The sequence below is a fragment of the Aquarana catesbeiana genome, linkage group LG06 (genome assembly GCF_042186555.1).
Source record: "Aquarana catesbeiana isolate 2022-GZ linkage group LG06, ASM4218655v1, whole genome shotgun sequence".
NCBI lineage: Eukaryota > Metazoa > Chordata > Amphibia > Anura > Ranidae > Aquarana > Aquarana catesbeiana.
Window position 1 is genome coordinate 56,870,086 of NC_133329.1, and position 15,155 is coordinate 56,885,240.

At 38.1% G+C, this 15,155-nt stretch overlaps 1 long non-coding RNA gene across 2 annotated transcripts; it reads left to right on the top strand.

The window, feature by feature from the left end:
* Positions 1-367: 367 nt before the first annotated feature.
* LOC141148454 (uncharacterized) lies at positions 368-8,610 on the top strand. Of its 2 annotated transcripts, XR_012245220.1 has the most exons (4): positions 492-1,216; positions 4,190-4,370; positions 8,082-8,218; positions 8,308-8,610. It is a non-coding gene; the product is annotated as an uncharacterized lncRNA (long non-coding RNA). The 2 variants fall into 2 exon arrangements; XR_012245219.1 differs by lacking the exons at positions 8,082-8,218; positions 8,308-8,610 and having other exon boundaries at positions 368-1,216; positions 4,190-7,537.
* Positions 8,611-15,155: the final 6,545 nt, after the last annotated feature.

Sequence of the window (15,155 nt, forward strand, 5' to 3'; positions counted from 1 at the left end):
AAGATCTGGAGAGTGCTGCAAAAAAGTAAGTAGTTGTGCTGTGTTCCTATTCTTTCTGTCTTTATTCCGTTCGTTCTGCTCCATATGCTTTTATTAATTGTAACGTTTAAAAGGGCAACTTTAATGTTCATGGGCCCATTATTCGTTCGTATCTGTTATATTCTTAATATCTAAATTTTAATTGGCTTTATTAAAAAGAATATGCATTTTCCATATTTGTGTGAATGATAGGACTTTGAGCTAGTGATATCCAGATGACGACTCATTGACTGAAAATGCAGGTCAAGACCCTGTCAGAATTTGATGGATTTTGTAAATATTATATGTATGGGTTGAAAATCTTCCTATGTAACCAATACTCTGTTTGATTTATGCGTTTATGTTTTAAGTGGTCTTATAGGCTCTCTCACATATATCCTGTTTCATGTTTAGAGGGTTGATTAAAGTGAAACAGATGTTAAAGAGGCTTGTATATCTACTCTAGCCCCCACTCTTAGGAAGGAGGAGAAAGGGGAGTGTATGGGAGGGATTTGTGTTTGGGCGCGAATTTGAAAGACTGAGTTCATATAGACACAAGGAATTCAGTCTTCTGCCTCTGCACACACATCTTCTGCTTCCAAGCCACATATACCTATTCAAGACACAGCTCTCCTATGCACACAGAATTCCTTCCAGGACACAAGAAGTTAATCGGCCATCTTGAAGAGCTTATTCAAAGGGAAGCACATGGTCTAATGACTTTAAGAACTTTTTTCAGATCTTTGAAACAAATGAACTATATTTGAACATTTTTTGCCTATATGAAACAATACTAATTCTGAATATGAATGTACTATTTTTGTAAGTATTTTTCAAGTTTATGTGTGTACAATAAAACACACAGTTTGATTTAAGCTGACTCAAGCAGAAATAATTCCAAAATTCGTCTCACGAGAAATCATCATTATTGAAGGCTTTTTATACAATATTAAGCCATTTATTTCATTGGCGGACGCCAGCCAGTTTCAATCGTCAGAAGTTTTTGCCAATTATTCCGTTGAACAGAGGGGAAAAAAGTGAGGAACAGGAAAAAACTTTGCAATTATTGAAAGAACCTAGAAGAATCGTTTGATTGACGTTTTTGATGATTGTGTGAAGACCAGAGGATTTTGGATACAGAAGTCTTGACAGACGGTTTAATTAGGGTCCAGCGGAAAACGGAAAAATTTTATATTCGGTGAGTACCAAAATATGGAATTTATAAATGTGTTAGCTGAAGAAAGTAATTTAGAATTTGAAGGTTTAGCCAGTCATTTTTCTGATGCTAAGTTGTGGAAATCTATGTTTCAGCAATGCCTACAGGCAAATAATGAAATTGATAAAACTAGATTTTCATTAGCTAAATCTAAGAGAAAATTAAGCAATGTGATGAAATTAATTACAGTCTTCAATGCAATGGTTTTTGATATGCCAGGAAAACAAAGGCAAAGTGTAACAGAAATTGCACAAACACAGGAGAATTTACATATTGAAAAATTAATGATTGAAAAAGATGCATTAGAACATAAAATGAATGCATTATTGGAATCGGTTAAAGAAAAAGAAAGTTGTATTGCTTTTTTAACTCAGAAAGAAATTGAACAAGAGAATGTTATAAGTTTGCTTAAAACGCAATTATTGCAAGCTCAGTCTTCTGCACATGCTCAGTGTTTAGCTTATGAACACGTGACAAAGTCAGAGGCGAGGGATAATGATGCTGATTCTGGAGTTGACTCAGTGGAGTCATTTTAGGAGGTTAATATTTCCTCAGACAATGAAAGCGTGAAGTCTGTTGATTTGAATAATAGTAATATTCAACAGAAATGTAAATTTTCATCGCCATATTCTCAAAGAAAGGTATATGCAAAAAAAACAACTCTTAAATGTTTAGTTTGCAAAAGAGAGGGTCACATAGCTAGGTTTTGTGTGATGGCTAATAATAATGATATACAAAAGAGGTTGTATTATCCGAAAACGATGCCAAGACGCTATGAAGTGTATTCTGTGCGCTGGTGTAGTAATTTGAGGTATAGAGGCCATAATAATCAAACTAATTTCCCTTTTAAGACCCAAATGCAAAGATTGCAAACTACAAATAGTCCATTAAGACAGGAAAGGTATCACTATGTATCATATAACACTGTGAAAAACAATGTTAGCAGTCCTTAAATGATCTGCATGGATGGTAAGGATTTTCTGGTTATTGTTTCTTTGCTATGGATAATAAGGTTATGATTTGAGGTTCAGAGATTTGGTTTTTATTTGATCTATTTTTAATACTTTCAAGGATAATCCTTTGGATTATTAATTTTTTATTAATTTTTCCCAGTTATGATTATTATGATTTTAATTTTTTATTTTTTGTTCAGATGGAACATTGAGAGGTTTAGTTCACCTGATAAGGGGGTAATTAACAGCTTTGTACTTAATTAGCAAAGGATGCAGATTTGTTTGGAGAATTAGTGATTTTAACCTGAATATGGTCAAAATTATGTTGTGGAAAAAACAAATATAAGATTTTCCTTCGTTTTCAGAGAATTAAAAGGTGGATCTATCTTTTGAGTTCTCATCGGGTGATATAATATCTATATTTTGTTTATGATAACTGGATCTAATATCATGACTTAGATGGATTTTCTATATTTTAATGTACCACAACACCTACAGGTGGAATTCACTAAATTTAACTATGACAGTTTAGATCACATTGGTAAGCAAAAATTGCTTGAATTTCTTAAAGAGAAATTCTATTTGGACAAATTGGAAGAGACAGTAGATAGAGTAATTAAATCTTGTCTATTCTGTGTACAAAGATATTTTAATTATTGCTAGGATGTTGATTAATCATGTTTTTCTAGTTTGAGGTATACTAGCAAATCCCAGTAGTGGCAGAGGATTCCATTTTATAGGTAAAATCATGCAGGTAATGTGTAACATCTTGGGAATAGGACAGAGATTTCATGTATCATATCATTCACAGTTTGCAGGTACAGTTTTTTCAGTTACAAAGTATTCTTCATTTGAATTATTGACAGGAAGAATTTACTTTGTCACTTGTTTCACAATGAACTATTGTTGGCAGTATACAGCAAGGATAGTTAGTGTCCCTCTGAAGTGTATTATACTGCAATGCTTGTGATTTGAGAAGGGATATTAGGATGTTATTTAAAGGTATTGAATGTCATTCAGGAAAGATATTTCTTTTTGGTATTTTGTGCTCCTTTTGCATAAGAGTGTATTGGTTATAGATGATACAGGACAATTTGAACAGAACTGTGTTACATGCAGTTACTTGTATGAAAAAAATGGTCCTTCCACACATTTTTAAGTTTGAGTTAAAAGATCATAATTTCTTATTTTACAATATTCCTTGTTTAGGAGATTACTAAGAGACAATTTGTATATATACTGATATGTAGTATTTGTTTTAGAAGTTTAAAGAAACTTGTATTGTATAAGTTAAATGGTTACTCACAGAGCTCATAGCCCCACCCTTAGGAATTTGAGAGTGATGTGACACCCACTTTTTTAAAAAGGAGGGGGGAATACTCATTGAGAGTCTGCATCTGTGGGACTACAAGACAAAAAAGAACCTTTCTGAATAAGAAAAGGAGGGGGTTTGTTTTTTTGGGAGTAGAATGCCTGTAACAGAGTTTTTTGTCAGACATGCATTCCAGCAGATGTTGCAACAGACATTCACTCCAGTATACACAAGACATATACACAGTATGAGAATTGCTGTTATATCCACACACACATATCTTATTCTTGTAACATTTTGTTATTTTATTATTAAAACCAAAATTATCTTTTATTCAAGATAAACGGTTTATCAAGATTGATAATTAAGAATGGAAAGATTTATTTAAATCAAAAATTAGATGCTGTTAGCATAAGTTTATACAGAAAGAAAATGGTGATCAAAGAGTTGCCATGTGTAAGGTCACACCCAGAGATGGTGAGATACACGTCACAGGCAGAATTAAAGGTTCAGGAGAAGTGGACCATGGCAAAGTAATTGGGAAAGTCCATTTGACATCTTGGATGTTCAAGGGACAATGGTACTAGTTCAAGGATTTCTCAATTTAGTGAAAAAGCATGTATAAATAAAAATGTGGGTATAACAAATGTAATATTCTGAGATAAATGATGCTGCTTTTATTTTTCCTAGGAATGAATTATATTTCACTAACCTGGAGGAATCATGGATTCTAAAAAAGAAGAAAGATGACAGTTCAACAAAAGAAAGTGTTAAAGAGAGAAGATTTATCATCATCACAGGATTCATCTTTTTCCTAGTGACAATTTTATCTGTGGTAAAATATATCACAAACTGTTCCAGCTATGCAGAGGTTAACAGGATTGAAGAATTACACAACAAAATCATTACATTATTCAGAGACAAAAGAGATCTAGACACTGATATCAATATAGATGATAAAAGTGATAAAGACATTGATATTAATACAGAGGACAAGAGTTTGATCTTAATACAAATGACAGAATATAATTCTAGATATGTTGATATTAATACAGCTGAAGAATTTTATGGATATGTATTTGTAGGACAGGGATATGATTGCTGTATAGAATTATATTTCATTCATAGTAATAATGTTGAGGTAAACGTTAAAATAGAATCCAAAACAAATTTTGTTAAAATGCTGGGATCTTATAGGTTAAACAACAGAACCCGGAACTTTTAAATGTAATATTTTGGGAAGGAGTTTTTGGTCAGTATTTGTAAAAGGTAACAATCTTTGAACATTTTTGAAGATAATGATAGTTTGCATTTGATATGTAAAACAAAAATATATGTACCTCAAGATTCATTGGTAACTTGGAAAAGGAACGATGAATTTTTGGGAAGTTTTCTTCACAGTTCTACTATGATAATTCATAAAGGAATTTATGGTAGTGTGAATTGGATCAATAATACATTTGTTTATCAACAAATGAGAGTATCTTTGAATGATACTGGTATATATGAATGTTGCATATCAATAGTAAATTATCCAATGAAATGTGCGAAGGCAAGTGTTGTTGTAAGGTCTCCTAGGAAAACTCCATGTGTTGGTAAGAAAAGTGTCTCAGCAAATCCATTTCAGATTAACCATTTCCAATCCAGAACTCTTTTGAGAGAGGGAAAGTTTGTCATTATATTGTGGAACTTTAATGTTTCAGAATGGAAAATTTCTACAAGGTTTCCACAATGTCAAGGACATTTGGTTAATATGGAATTGGGTATTGAAAGATGGTTTGGAATTAATAATAGAAATCATAACAGAAATAAGCGTGGTATTGTTGAAGGTATTTTAGGAGGGATTGGCACAATTGGGAGTATTACTAATAGTATGGACATTAATACTTTAAAGTCTGATCTTGAGACAGCTGGTTTAGTGGGTAGTAACGGGATTAAAATACAGAGAAATTTAAATGAAATTTTAGAAAATATGGTTATTAAAACAGCTAATATAATGGGTCAATCTATTTTACATCTTCAAAATATTACTCTTGATTTAATGTTAAGTGAACAACATTCTCATATTGCCAGAGCATGTTTAGAGATCCAGACTGAATATTCCACTAATTTTAAAATAATTGCACAAGCATTTCAGAGTGGAATAACCCCTCTTGGCATTTTACAGAATTTACCCAGAGAATATGTATATGCTATAAATCATACAGATTTATGGGTAAATAAATGGATAGGATGTAAACAGGATGTTTGTTATAGTTCTTCTATGATTCCAATAGCAGGACAAGAACAAATTTTGGTTCCAATCACTGTCTTGGGATTACTCGTCAGCAATACACAATTATTGTATTATAAATTACAGTATACAGATTTTGCATTTAACAATGAAAATTCTGAATTAGAACAATTAGATTTGTCATCATGTTTACAATTTCAGTCTAAAGTTATATGTTTACCTAATCAAGATAAAAGTATTTTTCATTCTTGTTATCATAATCATACATTATGTTCAGCAAGAATAGAAAAAGTTGAAACAATTTCTGAATTAATTACTCGTGTAGATAAAAAGAAAGTTTGTTTCCAGATCATGTCAGATACAGAAAGGGTTAAAACTTTTTTCTCTTCTTGTACAAATACAGAAAACCTAAATCAAGGCTTGTATTGTATAGAAGGAGACATTGTAGCAATAAGTATTAATGGGTTTAGAACAAATTTAACAAATATGCTTATGAAAAATATAAGTGCTCTTCCCACACAATATAATATATCTCAGATAGATGAATTTCCTTGGGAAGAATGGGCAAATGTAATTCATAAGGATAAAGGTTTATTGATAGCTTTGGCTAAGGAACTTCAGAATGCAGAAATATTGTTTAAACATGAACAAGGTAATTTGCAAGAGATATCTCATCAATGGTCAGAATTTTCAGGAAGTAATTGGTGGAAAAAATTCATTAATAGTGTATCAATTTGGGGAAAAACTTCAATAACCTCAGCAGCAGGAAATATTTTATCACATCCTATAGTTATTCTTTTTATTATTATTATGTTATTCATTATATTCATTCATTATATTTCAGTTATGTTTGATGTTTAGAATGAAAAAATTATATTATCGAATTAGAAATGAAATCAAGAAAGGAGATGATTTATTGCAAAATAAACTTAAGAGAAAGATGGGTTTTGGTATTGCAGACTCGGTTGGTGATGGAAATACATTTGGAGTTATTGGATCAGTCAGTATGAATGGGACATGTATGTTATGAATGGATAAAATATGATTGTTATTCATATTTCAGAGGGGAATGTTATATTCTCAATATCTAAATTTTAATTGGCTTTATTAAAAAGAATATGCATTTTCCATATTTGTGTGAGTGATAGGACTTTGAGCTAGTGATATCCAGATGACGACTCACTGACTGAAAATGCAGGTCCCTGTCAGAATTTGATGGATTTTGTAAATAATATATGTATGGGTTGAAAATCTTCCTATGTAACCAATACTCTGTTTGATTTATGCGTTTATGTTTTAAGTGGTCTTATAGGCTCTCTCACATATATCCTGTTTCATGTTTAGAGGGTTGGTTAAAGTGAAACAGATGTTAAAGAGGCTTGTATATCCACTCTAGCCCCCACTCTTAGGAAGGAGGAGAAAAGGGAGTGTATGGGAGGGATTTGTGTTTGGGCGCGAATTTGAAAGACTGAGTTCATATAGACACAAGGAATCCAGTCTTCTGCCTCTGCACACACATCTTCTGCTTCCAAGCCACATATACCTATTCAAGACACAGCTCTCCTATGCACACAGAATTCCTTCCAGGACACAAGAAGTTAATCGGCCATCTTGAAGAGCTTATTCAAAGGGAAGCACATGGTCTAATGACTTTAAGAACTTTTTTCAGATCTTTGAAACAAATGAACTATATTTGAACATTTTTTGCCTATATGAAACAATACTAATTCTGAATATGAATGTACTATTTTTGTAAGTATTTTCCAAGTTTATGTGTGTACAATAAAACACACAGTTTGATTTAAGCTGACTCAAGCAGAAATAATTCCAAAATTCGTCTCACGAGAAATCATCATTATTGAAGGCTTTTTATACAATATTAAGCCATTTATTTCAGTATCAAACATTTTTCTTTCGGCCTCTAGAACACCATTGTTTAGGCTATATGCATTTTCACACATTTTTTTGGGCCTACTTGGATGCCAAATATTTGTTTTTGTAGATGGGTTTGTTACTAGAATGAAATGCCAACTAGATTGTGTGTAAGGAAGGGACACTGAGCAGCTGTTTTCACATCTGGACACTGGAGCACTAGTGTGGGAACCCAGAACACCATTTTTATTAGGGGGGCCACACAGGTGCTCCAGTGTATACTATAGGGGGGGCTACATCTGTGAAGCTTGTACCAAACAGGTAAAGTATTGCAGCTTGACAAAGGCCAATAAAAAATATACATCTTGGAACTTGGCTAAAATAGACAATTGTACCCCACTTCCAAGCAATGTTTCCTATTTCTAGTTCTGCCATCAAATATCTGTGTGCTAATTATACCATTTTTGTTTTACATAGGGGAGAAAAGACTCGGAGGACACCCCTCATCCCAGGAGAACACAGACCCCCCCCTATGGAAGAAGGTGAAATACCCCAAACCCAAGAAGAAGAGCAGGAGGAAGAAGAAGATGTGGTGGAGATTGGCACCACAACAGGTGAGTGTCTGCGACCACAGGCTCAGGTAAAAGAGATGGATGGTGGCAGATTTTTGAGACCTTTTTTTTTTTTCTTTATCTCTTTTTAGGTGATCGTGATGTGAGGGATAGAGAACGCTTTACTTCTGAAAGTGCCCAGATCCTGATCGGGGAGATCATGGGGTGTAATTCCGAACTGCAAAACATCCAGCAAAAAATCAATGATGTGATTAAAAAAATAATAACATCATTGATGTTTTGGGGCGAATTTAAACCCCACAAAATCACTTGTTTTATTGTGGTCCAATCTTTTAAAATGTTTTGCAATGTTTTGAAAAGCCAAATTTGGAGGATGCATACAGTGTGCCAACATGTGCTATCTGCCATCACGGGAGATCAATGGACGCGTTTTGGGGGTGCAACCCCTTCCTCAATTGTAAAGTAGCATTGAAGAAGGGCTTGCTCCCCCAAAGCACGTCCCTTGATCCCCCCTGATGGCAGATAGCACATGTTGACATTCGTAAATTGGTGTGCATCTTCCAAATTTGGCTTTTCCAGGGGTGATTTCCCTCCATCTGAACGCTATATCAAACCCAGTTCCTAAATACTGATGTCTGATATAGCCTTCAGGTTTTACCTAATGTGAACTTTGTAAGTTCAAGTTTTTTTGCTTTCTTGTTGGTTTTACACAGGCCTGTTTTATCCGAAATGGATATTTCGATTTTTGACTACTGCAAAAATTGTTATACAACAAACATGTTGGTTTGTTTTAAAAACCTTTGGTAAATGCACATGTGATTGTGCAGGTATAAAAAAAGTGGCTTACCCAAGAATGTGTGGATTATTGTCTCAACACTACAACACTTTTGGGGTGATGTAGTTGCTGTTTTATGCAAAAATGGGGGTTATTTCCTAAGGACAAATCCACTTTACACTACAAGTGCAGGTTCAGTGCAGTTGCAAGTGCACTTGGAGTGAAATGTGTTTTTGCATGTAGGAAATACCAGCCAACAGTGCTTTGTATAATAAGGTTACACAATCACGACATTTTCTGGACTCCACACATTTCTGTCAGGGTCAGCTAAAACAAACACAAGCAGTAAATGTCCACAAAGAATTTCTTTTTTTTTTTTTATTTGAAAAAGGCTTCACATATTGTCTGGCATATTGATAGCCCCTGCAAAGAACTCCAGGTAGCGTAACCGGACATCACGGGCACTCAGGGAGGGCAAGCCAGGACGGCCACTTTCAAGCGCCGTCGGTGTTGTTGGATGTAGGATTCCGGCCTCAGGCCCAACTGAGCCAGCATAGTTGGCAGAATGTTTTCTTAAAAAATTATGGAGAACACAGCACGCCAGTATTATATGGTTCAGTTTATACTCCGCCATATGGATGGGTGTCAGAAATAGTCGGAACCGGCTGGCCAGGATTCCAAATGTGTTCTCCACCACTCTTCGGGCTCTGGCCAGCCGGTAATTAAAAACCCTCTGTTCCGGGGTGAGGGTCCTCATCGGGAATGGAATCCCCCAGCGCAAACGCTTCATCAGCAACGAACACAAATGGGAGACCTTCCACATTGTCCTCTGGAGTTGGCAAGTCCAAGCTGCCATTCTGGAGACGCCTGTAGAACTCCGTCTGGGCGATCACTCCACCATCGGACATCCGGCCATTCTTCCCCACGTCCACATACAAGAAGTCGTAATTAGCCGACACCACCGCCAACATCACTATACTATTAAACCCCTTGTAATTATAATAGTACGACCCCGAGTTGGGTGGTGGGACGATGTGGACATGTTTCCCATCAATTGCCCCTCCGCAGTTAGGAAAGTCCCACCGCTGGGCAAAGTGGGAGGTCACAGTCTGCCATTCCTGTGGCGTGGAAGGAAACTGTTGAGGAAAAAACAATAAACATTACTATTTTTTCACAGAAACATGGCAAGCAGATTATACACAAACATTATGGGGCAACCTCCAGATAGCATTTATTAAGGGGAATTTAACAACGCCAAAGTATAAGGTACACCTATCATATTCCCCCTCCCCCCCTCTCATGGGCCATTTCTAACATTGTAGGGGGGGAACTCTTGGACAGGTAACCCTCTTCACTTCATTGAGAGATGAATGCCTAAATAATGGGTATTACTTGGAACAGCCCCTCCTTAGTTACACTATTGGCAGTCCACTGGACAGGTAAGAAGTGTCATAATACAAAGATATAAATACACACTGTACACATTTGAGGACATTTGGACATTCTGCTATTACAAAAACTTTAAACAGTACCATTGAAAAGTATACAGGCAGGCCCTTGCACTACATGCTTTGGGGAATTCATTCATAAATCTGAGCACTAAAGAGGTGGGTATAGTGTGTATGGGTTTGGCAAAGTCAGCAGATAGATGATTGAGGATAGATAGAGAATTGGAATCAGCTGACTTAGCAGTTGGGGGAGGGAGGGTTACTAAAAATTATTTGGGGACACCACAAAAAAAAGCCTCTGCCACTCTGCCTGAATTTAAATCAAAAATAACATTACCAAACATTTTAGGGGGTGTTTGGGGTAAAGCACTACTATGGAGCTGATAAAATACATTGTTAAGTGACTACATGAGGTGAATATAGGGCAGGAGACACCATGCTGGGGAGGTTAGTGAAGGGCAAATATGTATGAAGGACCGAAAATAATAATTACATAAAATTCCAGCATGCATGAGGACAAAGGGGACATTCACAGCATATTACAATCATGGTAATTAGGGAATGAGGAGAGAAATAAAATATATTATCAAACATTCAATACAATAAAATGTGATATAAAAGGATAAAAATCTTACCTTCATATATTCCTTCTGCAGGACCTGTATGATGGCAGAACAGGTCTCTGGGATAATGATCCCCAGAGCCTGGGGGGAGATGCCTGTCGAGAACTTTAAGTCCTGCAGACTTCTCCCTGTGGCCAAATACCGCAAGGTAGCGACCAACCTCTGCTCCGGAGTGATGGCTTGCCTCATGCAGGTATCCTGCCTGCTGATATAGGGGGTCAGCGAAGCCAACAAACGGTGAAACACGGGGTCCGTCATCCTGAGAAAGTTCCTGAAATCATCAGGATTATTCTCACGGATCTCACGGAGCAAAGGCATATGAGAGAACTGGTCACGCTGAAGCAACCAATTCTTGGTCCATGAACTCCTCCCCACCCTGTTCATGGACTGGACTTGTGTCAAGGTCAGGACCCCAACACCAAGCCCCCGCACAGCACGAACTCTACGAGGAGTACGCATACGAAACATGGCTAGAAAACAGTCGGCTACTCAGAACGAAGTAACAGAACGCACTGAAGAACAGCAAGGCCTGTGAAGAGCGACCTGAAAAACAGCAACAAGCAGGCAAGATCACACAGGAAACTCTGATACGAACTGACTGCACGCACTGAAGAGCAGATACAAACCCACAAGCACAAACTGAACGGCAGAAAACGATCTGAAAGCCACGAGTCTGAAAAAGTGCGAATCGTCTCTCACCAAACTTTTACTAACACGAGATTAGCAAAAGGAGCCCAAAGGGTGCCGCGCTTGGTTCTGAACCGGCCTTTTCTAGTCTCGTCGTACGTGGTGTACGTGACCGCGTGGTGTGCGACCGTGTGTAGGCAAAACAAGTTTGAGCCAACATCCGTCGGAAAAAATCCTAGGATTTTGTTGTCGGAATGTCCGAACAAAGTCCGACCGTGTGTACGCCCTATTAGAGTGATGGAAGTATACTTAATCAATAAATAAAGGATATTTCACAAATTATAAAAAACAAATGATGCATGTGCCAAAGTGAAATGTTATTCACTAAAATGAATCTCCCAGAGTGAAGTATATCCAAAACGTGCAAATGATCAAATAAATGTTTTAATACAAAGATATTTCATAGATATTTATTCACATTGCACATAGGTTGGACGTGTCTTTTTTCGACCTCACCTACTATGTAACAATGTAACATTATAATAGTGGCTAGTATGTGCATAAGTGCCTGTAACTAATCAAGATACAAAATTGTGCAACTTAAATTCATACGTTGATACAATTAGGAATTGAGGCTGGGTATAAGGTTGGTTGATTAAGGAAGTATGTGTGCCTTATTATTAATTACCTGAGTGCCTTTCCCAGCCTTACCTAGTTACACATTTACACATACTCACTTTATATATGCTACTTATCATTATATTTTTTTTTGTTGTCACTCATTGTTTGATTATTTCAGTTATGATTTGATACACTTATCACATGCCCACCTTGTTACCACACCCACTAGTGGGACACATATATATATATACAATTAGTAAGGTTGAATAAAGACACCAGTCCAACCTGAGTGAGTACACACTCACATCAGTCCCTACCCTCAAGGAGCCCACAATCCAAGGTCCCCAACTCATATTCATATACTAGGGCCAATTTTTGGACAGAAGCCAATTAACCTACCAGCATGTCTTTGGAGTGTGGGAGGAAACCGGAGGATACCCACGCAGGCACAGGGAGAACATGCAAACTCCAGGCAGGTAGTGTCGTGGTTGGGATTTGAACCAGCAATGCTTTTTACTGCTAGGTGAGACTGCTACCCACTACACCACTGTGCCGCCCAGTTGGTTCATAAGCTTAGCACCTGCATATTTTTCATAACCTTTTGGTATTTACTCAGTGGCTATAGGGTAGCGACAATCACCTAATTTTTTATACTTTGGATATCCATGCCTTTATGAGTCGGTGTCGCTGACATCCGGGTCCACCGGTTCCAGTAAAAGTGTTTCATCTCATATACTTAGCGGGGACTCACCATCCTGGATGTTTCGTATTTCAGCCATCTCATTCTACTTGTTTGAAGATTATCACTTCATAGTTGTGGACTCCCATCCCATTTTCCTTTTTAGGACTGGATTCATTTTATGAAACTTATTTTCACATCATTTATCCCACAATGATGGACTTCATCACTATATTAGATGTATACTAGAGTTTTTTTCACTTCACTGTGTTATCTTTTCTTAGCGCTACATTTCACTTACTTTACTACAGCACATTCTGACACTTGCCTGAGTCACTTGCTTGCAGATCCAGGCCGGGGTCCCAAGAGCACGATCACAGCCCAGCACAAGCTTTTTATTTCCTCTCCCAGCATTCCCCTCTCCTACTCCAGGCGGCTAGTATTTGTAGTCTATTACAGTCCAGCCTGAGTGTGAAACCTGAGTCCTGGGACTACAGCTCCCAAGATGCTTTACTTTTCTCCCTGGTGATCACTATGCTGGCAAGATGTGTTAACATAGAGTTTTAGCTGAGCACTAGTGGGAAGCAGTCTTACTGTAGCAATGCTGCAGAGTGTCTCCTGACAAGCAGGCAATATCAGCCAGCTCCTGGCTACACGTTTCTAACTGTAGCCCTGGGGCACACTCCAGTAGTGTAACTGATTCCTTTTTCCTCTGCAGACTCAGGGTCAATCACCCTTTCAGTCACTTTTGGTACTGGACACTCTTCAGTTAGGGCATCCCCTTGTCCCATTCCTGTTCAGACTCTCCTGAGGGATCCCAATCCTCCTCCTCTAGCAATTCAAATCCATCCCCAAACTTGGGTGACCCCAGGTCTGTCCCCTTCTCATTCTCTTTCTCCTGAGACTCACCTGGTCCCATCGCAGCATCTGGCTTCCCAGGTGCTCTATCTCTATATGGGCTTCTCCCATATAGTGCTAGACGTTGTGTCTCCTTCCCTAGAGCAAATCTATGCCCCTGACCAGAGGTATAGCTGGCTGTCTTCTGTCCTGGCCCTAAAGACAACTCGGCCTTACCCGCGCTAAGCGCTGATAGATTTGCTGACAGCCTCTTGCCCTGCTGCAGCTTGTCCAGACAGTTCTGCCATTTCAGTGCAGAAACTGCTGTCCCAATTAACTCTTAGTACATTTGGTGGTAGATCTAGCAGTGCTTCTCCACAGTGATCACAGCAATTCCATGCCTCTATTTTAGCGGTTACCTACCTGCACTGCCCGCAGGCTATTGCAATGTGCTCAGACCCCTTTGTGGTACATAGGGCCAAGCACTCTTTGTGTGCCAAGTGCACTCCTGTATCAGTGAGCCACTGCTCCTGCAGCACTGCCAGCCAGTCTGGATACCTCCGAGCAGTATCACTCTGGGTAGTTGTCACGATCTGGTAACCAAAAAATCAGATGTGTGCCGCCATCTTGGTGCTTTCACGTGTTGCCCACATGCTGAACGCTCCTTCTCCCGCGTCTGCACTCTACCTGTGCAGCTCTGAACTCCACCTCCAGTCTCTTTGACGCCAGAGCCTCTCTCGCTCCACCCACCCAAACTCTTTACAGTCCACTAGAAAATGCACCCGCCTGGCAGCGGTTCTATCTAACAGAATAACCTTGCCCCTATAACACACTATTGCATCAATCCTCTTCTGTATCCACATACACTAGACCGTCCACAGAACATGCCAAACTCCAATCCTCTCATTGGTTGCTGATAGCAACGGCTGCATACACTAAAGAGAAATCCCAGACGGGCCCACACATGTAGTGCTCACCTCCAAAAGGGCCTGCTGATTAGCCCCAGGTTCTTTTCCCAGGTTAGTGAAACAGCAGCCAGGTACACAGCAACAATCACTTTTTCTGGCTCACTGAACAGTCTAGGGGTTTGTCTTTTTGAGATTTGTTGTTGAAAAAAATTGAATGGGGCAAAGGGAGCTGTGGGATACTCCAGTAACACTGTTCAGCAATAAGAGGACACTCTCAACTTTGTCAAAGCTTCTTAGCCCAGTTCCCAGTTGCAGCTAAGGCAATGAGCAACTCTGAGATACTATAAGGATTGCCCTAGTTAAGCAAGAATTAGCACCGATGCACAAGGGATAGTAACAGCAAACAGTCACCAGGATCCTAGACTCGAGTCTGTACTCTCAATGTCCTTGGATACTTGGAT